Raw genomic sequence first — 12,650 nt, 5'->3', positions numbered from 1 at the left:
GTAAGCACAAGCAAATTGATAGAACAGGCAGCCTTGTGACAAGGACCGGTAGTGTTCGCAGTGTTTGAAACGAGGGAAGTACGCCACGTCGCAAGGATGGCGCTGCATGCGTGTAATATCAGACCAAAACTAAGTTTAGGAATAGTGAATCTAATTTTAGTATCGCAGCGCACACCGCAAGTACTTTCGCTTGCACTGCTGTCGCACAGTATCGCCATCGGCTCACGTTTTGCTTTTACCTGTAAAAACCCGAGTTGCCTAGAGATAAGAAAAGGGTACCGATCACTTGAGTATAATGCATGTTGATGTCCCCTTCAAGTTCGAGAACACACATTCATAGCTAATGAAAATGCACGCCCTGCCAGTATTCTGCATTGGAAACCGCAAGTCTGAACAGAGGCTAATTTATAAACATGTTTCGCTGCATGTGCAGCGCGTGCAGCTCGCAACAGGCATATGAGATGCGGCGCCATAGGCAGTAATTCATAATAGGTGGCCGCTGAATCTAGGCAGAAAGCTTTCAGGAACCACCTTGACCGACCCAAGCGCAGCATGACTTCTTAAAAACATATGATAAGGAAATTACCAAATTTATATCGATAACTCACAAACTAAGCCGACGACTTGGTTTGGGCATCTGGAGGAGCTATTGCATAACTTTTCTCATATTTGCATGCGTTTGAGATGTTGCATTGTGGTTATGGCGACATTAGTTCATAGTGTCTTGACTGCTTATCGATTCATCGACTCATTCATCCATAATATCCTGTGTGTAATCATTAACGGTCCATTACGGAAGCTGGGTTCAGTCGGCTATGCGAAATAGTTTATGCCTACCAATATAATGCAGAAACTTTACAAGAGCTACAAGTGGCAGGCGTACCAGAAATGGAGGGCCGAAGGGCGAATAATCCGAGGAGCTTCCGCTGGGAAAACCGCCGAGAGCTGGTAGCGGACCGGCCCCAAAGATCTTCGTCCGCTTCTTTCTTGCGTGTGGGCACGAGGTGCCGTTCTCGCTCTTAGTCTTTGAGTGGGCGGAATCAAAATGGTATGGCCGTTGTCAAGCGTTGCGTAGCCAGAGTGTCTGCCTGTAATCCATATAGTAAAGTTCCTTTAGCTTAAATGTAAAATATTACGTTTAGCTAATTTGGAATACTGCCGTTTAGGTGGGTAGGAGCGGGTTACAAAAGTGCAGACAAGTCATATGACAGTCGAGGGGCGGAAACCCTCAGTATTCATTTCCAGATTCCTTATATGTTGGCAGGTGGAGGAAAGCTTTCTACATGCGCCTCATTATTGCGCTTGGCATTATTGCGCTGGCCTAGGGCTGTGCGTGCACAAATATGAATGACACCCCATTCCTTTTGAAAAACGAACTGCAAATAAGAAACGAAGTCAAACCTTGCGCCAAGAGGTCAAGCAGCTGAAATATACTACACAGATGCTAGTCTGAAAACTTGAAAAGAAACACTAATACGTTTAGAAGAGGCTGTGTCACGGTTGAAGTAAAGCCGTAGCGTTGAGGTTTCTTTACTTCTTGGGAATAATGACTGACATAGGCTGCAGGATTCAGGCTTTCTAATATTGTGTGGTGCAGTTGAAGCATCAGTCGAAGGAGCGCGTTAAGGAGTGGGGACCAAATGCTCTGTGCCTGAAGTCTCCACGGGCATTTTGCTTACTTCAGGTTGTACAGCTTGCAGTTTTTCTGGTAGATCTGACGCGCGAGTAGCCGTAGGCCTCGTCTGGTTTTCTCTATAGCGATTCCCGCCTGTTCCTCTCCAGTTCCAGTCCTGCGCTTGCCCCGGCTACTTAGGGCCGCTGGTGGTAATGCCGTCATGAAACAGTAGTACTAAAGGGCAACAACGGCAACGCAAACCACAAAGTTGTCGTAGTGGCTACTCTGCCTAGTGTGTGGGAGGACAAACAGGCTACGCCTGAGCCCACTGCGACACACTTAAGCTTTTTGTCCCCACCTACCACATAGGCTCTGACCCACACTCGGTTTCCCGCATGCAGCTTTATAAGCTGCCAAGCAGTGTGATGGCTCTCAAGTGGCGCAACGCTTTTTCTCTGCTTGCTTCGGGTCTCCTGAGAAAGAGTTTTGAGTTGCTAAGTTTTGGTGGCTTGAGGTGACTAGGATGCAGCAGCGAAATGTATTCCAAGCATTTGTTCTTGAGTTGTACCGCTTGGGTCTTGCTGAAGAACCTGGAGTGTTCTTCAATTCCAGGAGTGCATTTGTAGATCTTCCAACCTTCTAATGGTGCTCTGAAGCACCTTTGCTTTGCGGATACCTGTGCGAACCGGTTGGCGAAGCAAATTCTTTGAATTATTGTCACGAAAACTGGCTGCCATCATCAGTCAAAGAAATTTCATGTATGCCATGCGCGGCGAAAAACATTTTGCAGCTGTAGTTATTGGCAGTAATTTTAGATGACTTCATAAAGCGATCGCATATTCTTCGCTGACACAGGCTAATAAAACGTTCTAGACCCAAAGTCGCAGACCTTATTACCGAGCGAGTATCAAGGATGAAAGACAGAGGATACCCCAAAAATTTATATTTATTCAATAGCTGAGAATGTATCAGGTAAGATGACTGACATGAAGCAAAATAAATAAAATGGAAAACCGAAAGTAGAGGGGTGGCCGGTCGTCATCCTGTATACCGACTGAGCACAGACTGTCTTGTAGATGTCTTGAAACATCTGCAAACGTCAGATTTCTTGGCTACAAAAAACATTACGCGACGATATTTCGTCATTATGTAGAAGACATCTTCGAGAAGGTGTCTAGAAGCTGCCTTTTGAAGTATTTTTGACTCCATCTACATATAACAGTTACAAGCTGGCTTACGCAAAGTGTCTTAATTTGCGTCTTGGCGCTTTTTAAGCATACAATTCGAGCTGCGTCCAGCATGCAGGACCAATATGACACCAAACAATGCTGTTCAGGCAATGAATATCTATACAAAACCAGCTTGATACCTTCCTTTCAACATAGGTCGGTGCTGCCCATAGGAATACCAATGTTCAGCCTCTCTGGGCGCAATCCATTCGGCCGGAACAGTTACGAGTGTTCGTAACGGCAAATTCAGCTTGGGATATATGTCCGTTTTGGATGAAAACAAGCAGAAGACAGCAACACAGTTCACACAGAGGAATGATTTGCTGCACCGATGCTGATATGGGACGCCATTTCGGAGTGCGGACTTCGCGTGCCCCTTTTTGCACTTCTCTCCCTTCCAACGACAAAGAAAGTAGTTTACCAAAATAATTATGAAAGACGCGAGATGTATTTATTTTTCCAAAACAAATTCATCACAAGTACAGTTATGTTTTACTTGTGTAGCTTGTTTTAATAATTACTCCTCGGATGTATCATTTTTAAACTGATTGTATCAATGCGCTACGCGACGTTGCCGACGTCGCCGGCCAACCGCAACCATTTGAATTTTGAATCTCGTCGTGTATGAACGTTGATTGTTAACTGTGTTGAAAATGTATCATGCATAATGGCTCCTAATTCCGGCTGCAAGTCAAGATTCACTGGGTGAGTAAGGAATTGGATATTCTAAATGAATCACTTAATGGAGCTGTAAAATGACCGAATGATTTCTTTTTTTTTTGTCACAAAAGTGTTCTATGTGTTCACAATTCATGTGTTCTGAACTTGATTCGAGGGTTTTTATCTAACCGTCAGCAGTTCGTATATGCCAATTCACACTCTTCATCCTTAACACCTGTGCTCTCAGGGGTACCTCAAGGAACGATACTCGGGCCCCTCCTTTTCTTGATATATATTAATGACCTACCGTGTAACATTTCTTCTCCTATCCGACTCTTTGCCGATGACTGTGTCGTTTACCGAAGCATTACTAACTTCACCGCCCATCTCGCATTACAAACTGACCTTATTCGCATACAGGACTGGTGTAAAACATGGCTCATGTCATTAAATATTTCTAAAACCGTGTTAATGTCCATTCACCGTCGTCGTAATTACGTAGCGCCTAATTATAATATTAATAGCCTGCAGATTGGAACATCCGAATCATTCAAATATCTTGGTGTGCATATCTCGCGTGGCCTAACTTGGACCTGTCATATTAATCACATAATAAATTCTGCTAATTGTGCTTTAGGTTATTTACGCCGTAACCTTTCACCCGCTCCTCCCCCTACTAAACAGCTTGCTTTTCAAACCTTTGTGCGTCCCAAGCTTGAGTATGCTAACGCTATTTTGATCCGCACCACGTTAATCTTACTAACGCCCTCGAATTGGTTCAGAACCGCGCAACACTATTCATTCTATCAAATTATTCCTACCACTCAAGCATCTCAGCACTAAAAGCTCGAATCAACATGCCCCCCCCCCCCCTAGCCTCGCGCCGTAAGATAGCACGTCTTAACCTTTTTCATAAATTTTTCCATTTTTTTTGCCTCTTGATAACCCCTACATAAAAAGAGCCCACCGCATCGCCCGGTTCAGCCACAGTAACGCAGTGTATCCCCTACAAGCCCATACTGTGACATTTCAGCAGTCATTTTTCAGCGTACTGCACGAGACTGGAATGGCCTGCCCACCGAAGTTGCCATTATCATCAACCCACTAGAATTCAAGCGGAGCGTCGCCAACCTTTCATCTTAGCATTTTTTACCATTGTTTGCCAGATACCGTCCACTCCCTCATGTAATGTCTCAACCGTGACCTTTGAGGAAATGAATAAATAAATAAAATAAAGACCGGTCGTTGACTCCGCAGCGCAGGATGTATGGGCGAGCAAGATAGCGCGCGCGGACTGTTTAGTAAGTACGAAAGGCGGTGTTTCATGCCTAGTCTTGTGCATCAAGGAAGGGTATATGCTTTTAATTCGACACTGCGTTTCGTGAATTGCATTGTCGGCGGACTTAGCGATGTAATTCTAAAGAGGCTCGGCAATCCCCGTCGTTTTACTGTTGGCTCCCACTGGCTTTAACACTTTCGCAAGAAACACAACTGGCATGCAAGTCTGCTTTGTTATGATAGAAAAACAGCGCAAAAGACGTGCACGGAGGAGAAGAACAGACAGGACAAGCGCTGACCTGTCTGTTCTTCTCCTCCGTGCACGTCTTTCGCGCTGTTTTTCTATCATGTCACCATACCAACTCGCCCAGATGTCTCTTCTTTTACTGCTTTGTTAGTGTGGCTTTCATTCTGTATCAAGATAAAGAGGCACCATCGAATGAAAGCCGTGCATTGTTTATGGCATCGTGCAGTACGCGCTGTGTTGTGGCATGACTGCGATTAGCAAGTTAGCAGAGAAGCAGAGGTTGGGAAAAAAATGATCTCAAGCCGCACAAAGTAGTCTTAGGAGTGGGACAGGGGCACATAGGCTACTTCGACTCTCCCAGTTGCTAGAAAACTACTAGGCCTGCTCACAGGCACAAGTTAAAACGCGTGTATTGAACGTACGATGTGCCAAAATATGCGGCAGGTATTTATTTGCACTGTACAGAAAATGTTTACAGCCACGCATCACTTTGCCAGAAAGCCATTGCTACGCAGGGAATAAGTAGTTTTATATTTTCATGGAATCAGGAAGTACAATTTAGTTCGTTGAACTTCTGAACTGCATGCAATGAGACAACAATACATGTTGTGCTGGAGCAATATTTGCTTTGTTTGTTTTTTTATTGAGAAGAATTTATCTAAAAAAATTATGTGTCAGTTACATTGGTACAGAAGGCGGTCCCAAAACAAAGCTTTCAAGGAGACCTCTTTTAACAAAACTCCTTGTATGAATACACAAAAAATGTATATTTTATTCGCTTTCTAGCTCCAAGGCCAATGGACTCATCCTGTCCGCAACTCCGAAGAGAAAAGTGAGCGTACTAAATCTTAACTGCCCTTTGACACATGTAGAGAATACCCTTATTCTCGGATGGCTTCAGTTCATTCCTTTCGGCCATCCTAAACATTAAAGCTATGACTGCAAAGAAACCTATTTAGGGCATATGAACTGCTCACGAAGGTAAGGTGTTTGGCAGCAAAGTTAAAGGCTTGATTTAACTTCATATCTCCTTTCTTCACTGTACTGTCTTGTCCAGGACTGGTGCTCTTATCGTCTTTTTTGTGTGAGGTCTCATGCAAATAAATCAGGTACTGAACTCACGCAGTAAGCTATTCATTATCTTTCTTTTTTTTGCTCTCTACGTAAATGCACAATTATAAAAATAATGCTTTCATATGTTGGCGCAAAAACCTGGTGATGCATACACGAACTTGAATTTTTTCCTTATGTAGACAGAACAAATTCTTGAAAAAAGAGCCCATTTAAGTTAGCAAACTCGGAGACAAATTTTATCCAGCATAGAAGTGACAGGGAACAAAAACAATGTGTAAAATAGGAATATGGCCGTTACCTTCAGGTGTGTGAGTTGAAGACAGCAGGCAAACGTTTTAGCCTTCGAGGTCATCAAATAGTTTGTGATGTACATGTTATACTCAACACACTATTCTGTTCTGCTAGTGAATGTCTTGGTTACACATATTTCTATTATGTACTCACTGCTCTCAACATTACATGACTAAACAAAGTAAAATTATCATCCTCAAATTTGATCCTATGCGAGTCGTTTTTGTAGACAGTGATTTGGTGCATTAAACTTCACAAGCAATCACTAAAGCATTTAGTATACCTTGCAGGTTGCCACCACCTCCCAGCTGTCAGCATCTATCATTTTCCGGTCTGTTGCTACCACAATCGACTGACAAGTGTCCGGCGACTGACATCTCAGCTGGCAGTTGTGGGCTACTGACTAAATAAACAGGTACGGCCTAACTGATCCAAAAGGGAACAGAATGGAACATTTTGGTACTGTATAAGATCTGATATATCAAAATCTTGCTGTTGAATTTGATTCTGGCAGGTGTGACGTACAAAGTTTAAAACACTAACAGAGCTTAGTTTTGCCCACATCACAAATGGGTGGATGTGTTTGCATTGCGGCCAAGACAGAATACACACCTAGAGAAACTCACTGCAAAGACACTATGAATAGTACGACGAAGGAAAGATGCAGTGTAATTTCTTTATATGAAAACATAGGGTCCCTCGCCGACCTCATGAGGGGTTGTTCCGTCGCCCTGCTAACGCAGCCCGGGCGCGCTGCGTTAAGGCCTTTTGGACCTCTAGGGTGCAGCAGCCAGACAGGTTCGCCTCCTAGTTCTCTCGGGTGGGGTTGGGGATAGGGGACAAAGATGGGTTTTTATTGCTAAAGCATTACTACTCTAGGTTTCCAGCCTTCAGAGTAGTGCGACCGGTAGCCACGTCTTCCCCACGTGACGCTGTGACGTCAAACCCCACGTGACACTGGGTGATGTGGGCTTGCAGGAGCTGCCAACTTTGGTCTCTCGTTTCACTTGGGACGGTTATGTTAGAAGCAGCCTGCTAGGACCTTGGCATTCACGTAACCCCTATAGGCCACTAAGACACGTTCATACGGCTTGGCTAAAGCGGGGCTTTATATGCGGGCTGAGGAAGAAGAAAAAGAGAAGAAAAAGAACACTGTGGGGAGGTGTCAGACACCTCCCCACAGTGCGAGCACAGCCCGTCAAATTATGATCTCCGCGGTAAGCCTGAGCAGCCTCAGTGGATGAATGTGATTGAAGCATTGATCACAATGAAAACGTTTCAAGACATTGTTCATGTTAAAGGTAGGCTAGTGATTTCTATGCCTGTGTATACTTTGTTGAGCGGCAATAAATAAAAAAGACCGGGGTGGTGCAGTGCCTTTTTTAAGGTTCGCTTCAAGTTGTCCCAGAGGAAAGCTGAGTCATGGCACTCCAAGAAGGTGTGTTCAATGGTCTCGGGTTTCCTGCAAATAATACAGTTAATAGACCAAGGTAAAAAGAGCCTTTTGTTCTGCAGCCATGGTGTAACTGGAAGAGTGCCGGAATGCAATTGAAAAAAGAATGATTTTGCTCCAGCTCTGACAGGCATACGTCTTACCCTTTTCAAAACGTCACGCTCAGACCCTACATTATACACAGCGCGGTACACTGGCATAGCCAAAAACACATCACGCAGATCCTTATACAACTGCTTCCGCGGCACAATTGACAGATATTCAGTTGAGAACCTTGCCTTAAGGATGCGAAAAGATAAAACGACTTCCCGCAAAAAGGGGCTTAATGCCACCGGTTTTGAAAAAGTAGATACGACGTAATCAGGCAGTGACTCGCGTAATCTCACTTGGATTACAGTCCTTAGAAAGGTGTCACTTTGCTCACGCAGAAAGGAAAATCTAGTCACAATTTGCTTGCGAAATAGATGCGTCAACCCAAGGCCCGCATTCTGAACTGCGTGAAACAGATTGCACCGGTTCGTGCGTTCCCATATGGATGCGAATATAAATGTTGCAAATAGACGGTGAAGTTTCTGTACAGACGCTCTTGTCATCGATAGTGCTTGATGAACATAAAATATCTTGGCAACCAAGAATACGTTACACACAGCAGCTCTTGAAAACATGGAAAAGTTGTGTCCTCCCCACTTGTTCGTTTCATTTTTAACTCGCTGCGTTTTTTCTTCCCAGTACTCTTTAGTGTTCTTGTGCTGATCAAGCGGCACACCAAGGTATTTGCCCGGTGTTATCGTCCATCTGATGTTAAAAAAGTATTCCGGTGTGTGTTCCCAGTCTCCATACCAGAAACCAAAACATTTAGTCCAGTTAATTACACTGCCAGTAACCTTACAGTGCTCCACAGCTTCTTTGGCAACATCCTTTACGCTGTCTTGGTCCACACAAAACACTGCAATGTCCTCAGCGTAGGCTAGGACCTTAACTACAACATTGAAAAATGTGTACCCTGTAATAGCTTGGTTGGTGAGAAGCCTTAAACAGAAAGGTTTCAAGTATAAGGCAAAGAGAAGGGGTGACAATGGACACCCTTGTCGAACAGAAGATAGCACAGGTATACATTCACTCAATTTACTATTTATGACTAATTTTGCAACGCCGTCTTTGTAAACCATTTTAACACCATTTGTGATTACACTCCCGACATTTACATTCTCCAAAAGTGTATGCAAGATATCATGCCCAACTCGATCAAAGGCCTTGTGCAGGTCCAGTTGTAACATTGCTACGTGGTCTTGCATGGCATTGCAGCATTCAAATACGCTTCTCGCCACGTGAATATTGGTCAATATAGTCCTGCCTTTAATTCCGCACGTCTGATGACATCCTGCAAGGGTTGTAATGACATTCTGCAATCTTCTGGCTATGACCTTCATGTATACTTGCCATTAACACCATTCGGAATACGATACCTGCCATGCGCTGACCCTGAAGGAGTGCCGAGTGACTTGCTGATGCTAATATGTATGCATAGCGTATGGAAAACGCGTATGGATGTCAGGCATGAGCGCACCGTTGTAACCCCGCTCGACACTACTTCATCGAGAGCGTGGTATACCTGAGAGAAATTCTTCGTGCACAAGATAGTTCTCCGGAATGGCTACCTGTACTGGACCAGCTGGCTTCAGTAAAGCCCTTTTAAACCTAGCTCTTTAGGCAGAATGTGCCTTGGGCTTTGGCATTCCTTTTGTTTTGCTTTGCTTTTTTGTATTAAAAGTATATGCTGTGTTGTTGAAAATTGGTAATAAAGAAAAAAAACCGGGGTGGTGCAGTGGTAAGACGCCCGACTACTGTTCCGGAGTACCCGTGTTCGATCTCTTATGCGGCGGCTGCGCTTCGATGGAGGCGAAATGAAGAAGCGTCCGTGTGCTGTGCGATGTCAGCGCACGTTAACGATCCCCAGGTGGTCGAAATTACTCCGTAGCCCTCCATTACAGCTTCTTTTTTTTCTATTTCCAATTTCACTCCCTTACGACGTGGTTTATGTATACACAAAAACAAGTGGGACAGATACTGCGCCATTCCCTTCCTGTGAACCAATTATTAGTATTAATATTATTAAACTTACTAAATCTTTAACTTTCCTATTGTCACTTGTTACGCAGTTACAGTGCCTTGTACATAAGGTCATTTTTTTGTGCAATATATTTTAAGGAATGATTACGTCGAAAGTTTAATATGGACATTCATTGCGTATATTCGTTTAAGCTAGTATTTTGCAACTTGCGCTGCTAAATGCATTTGTCTAATACCCAGTTTCTTTTGTTTTGCTCTCCTGAGATTGTGTAACTGCCTATCGTTGTGAGTTTTTATTGTTAAAGCTGGTTGGTTATTTTACTTTACCGATCTTTTTTATCTGTCCCTAAATGACGTAGTTTGGCGTTAAGTGTTGCGCTGCTAATCTAGCTGTATACATAGGCGCAAAAACTCGTAAGGCTCGTTGAAGCTTTATCTTCTGCTGTCCTCTGCCTTCCTTTCCTGGGAAATAAACGCAGATGTGCTTTTAACATCTCGAAATGATCACAAACCAACTTTTCTGGGTTTGGTGTTCGAAAACGATTTCACCCCTGAAATTCGCAGTGAAGTTTGCTGGTCTCTTTCAAACTTACACCCCAAGGAAACCGGGCGCCGAAGCGAGGAACACTTGTGTGCCATTTTATCGGAGGTTGTTCGGCTATCATTTCCTATCAATCTACTAACCCTAGCCCGAGTAAAAGCCCAAGTTATTATACAATGCAATTGCTACAAAAGCAAGAACACTGCATAATTAGATTATATAGCTCCTTCATCCTACGGTTACTAGTTAATGACTGCTGAGTGCTGCTGAAGAAAAATCATAGACGAAGGTGAGTCTCGGCTTCTGTATCGATTATAAATAAAATTGGCTGCTAGCGTTGAATATACTGAAGTTTTTGGGTGTTACGTGATGTATAAGGGTCCCATGTCACACATGAATATTCAAGTGTGGGTCTGACACATGCCTTGAATGCCTTGCGTTTTAATGTGCTTGGCCAATCACCCATGCGATGCCTTTAAAATCCCAGCTGTTTACGCACTGCAGAGCATATACTGTCAATGTGCCTTGCCCATTTTAGTGTGAAAGTAATCGTTACGCCTAAGTATTTTATTCATTTACCTCCCTGACTAGGTTTCCGTTTATGTTATACTCAAATTTAAATTTATTTATTTTAATGGTATTATTAAGTACGACAGATTTCTCTTAGTTAATGGCCATCGCCCAGTTATTGCACCATCGTCTCAAAAATTGCAATTTTTTCTTTAGAGATGCGATCATAAACGAATTTAATGTCGTCATAATAGTCATCGGCAAATGATTTATTCCAAACTGTTGGTTCCAGTGCTTAGAGCCGTTCATTTATGTAAATATTAAACAATGTAGGCCCTAAAACCGAACCCTGATGAACGCCAGAATGGAAAGCTAATAAACAAGAGTTAACACCATCAACACTAGCGAACTGTTCGAGCTTTGTGAGATGCGAAAATATCCAATGTATAATATTACTAGGCACACCAAACATTTGCGTTTTACCGATCAGATTATTATAAGGCACTCCATCGAAGGCGTTTGAGAAATCCAGGAAAGCTATGTCAACTTGTCCTCCAATATCTATGATTTTAGAAATTTTATCGACTCTTGTAACTAACTGGGTAGCTGTGGAAAATCCTCGTGGGAAGCCGTGCTGCACGTTGATTATTATTTCATTCCGTTCCAGAAATACACTTAGTTGAGTAATCAATATGTGTTCTAAGGGATTGCAAACGGAACATGGTAATGATTCTGGACGGTAATTATTGACGTCTAATCTGCAACCCATTTTAAATACAGGAACGACGCTTGAAACTTACCAGTCATCGGGTACGGTGCCAATATCTATGGATTGTTTATATAGTATTACTAAATATGGAGCTAGAAATTCAGCGTACGTCTTGGTAAAGAAATTTGAAATGCCATCCGGTTTCGATGCTTTCTTATGATCAAGACGCATAAGCAGGCTTAAAACACACCTTTTGTGGTTATATTGAAATTGACGGAACTTTGACTATCTTGAGTGGTGTTGCTTATCTCATCGTTTTGCGAAAATATGCTTCTAAAATAAGGATTCAAAACATTTGCTATCTCAGTTTTATGGGTAACAGTGCGGTCATCTAGAACTACTTGTCGAGCTTTGAATTAGCTTCACAGGACCGAAACTGCCAGAACTTCCCTAGGTTTTCTAGAACGGACCGTCCAAATGTTTCCGTAAAGTAACGGTTCCTACATTCGCGCAATCTAGTAGCTAGAGTTGAAATAAAGTGCACAATAAATGCTGAATTTGTAGATATATTTCTACGAAACCGCCTAATTTTACATCTTAAATGAAGTATTTCTCAGGAAATTCAAGGGTTTTTACTGGCAAACTTTTTTCAATTGTTCGGGATGAAGTTTCGCATACAACAATGGCAAATGGACGAAAGATTCCTCTAAAGTGTGGTAAGCTCATTGATGTGGAATGTGTAGAAGGAATCTTCTGAGTAATGGAGAATGCTAACACGTTTAGTGTGTAGAAGGAATCTTCTGAGTAATGGAGAATGCTAACGTGGTTAGCGATAACTAAGTTTTTTTAGTGACGATCAGTTTTCTGTGGTAGGTTTTGAAAATCTTGCAAAAAGGCAAATAAAATATATCAACTTATGGTCCGATATTCCATGATGTATATTTGTATTAGAGTTCTGTATGCCATTGGAACA

Source organism: Amblyomma maculatum, chromosome 5, assembly GCF_055883805.1.
Source record: "Amblyomma maculatum isolate TAMU_Amacu chromosome 5, ASM5588380v1, whole genome shotgun sequence".
NCBI classification, from domain to species: domain Eukaryota; kingdom Metazoa; phylum Arthropoda; class Arachnida; order Ixodida; family Ixodidae; genus Amblyomma; species Amblyomma maculatum.
Note: the sequence above shows the minus strand (reverse complement) of the source record.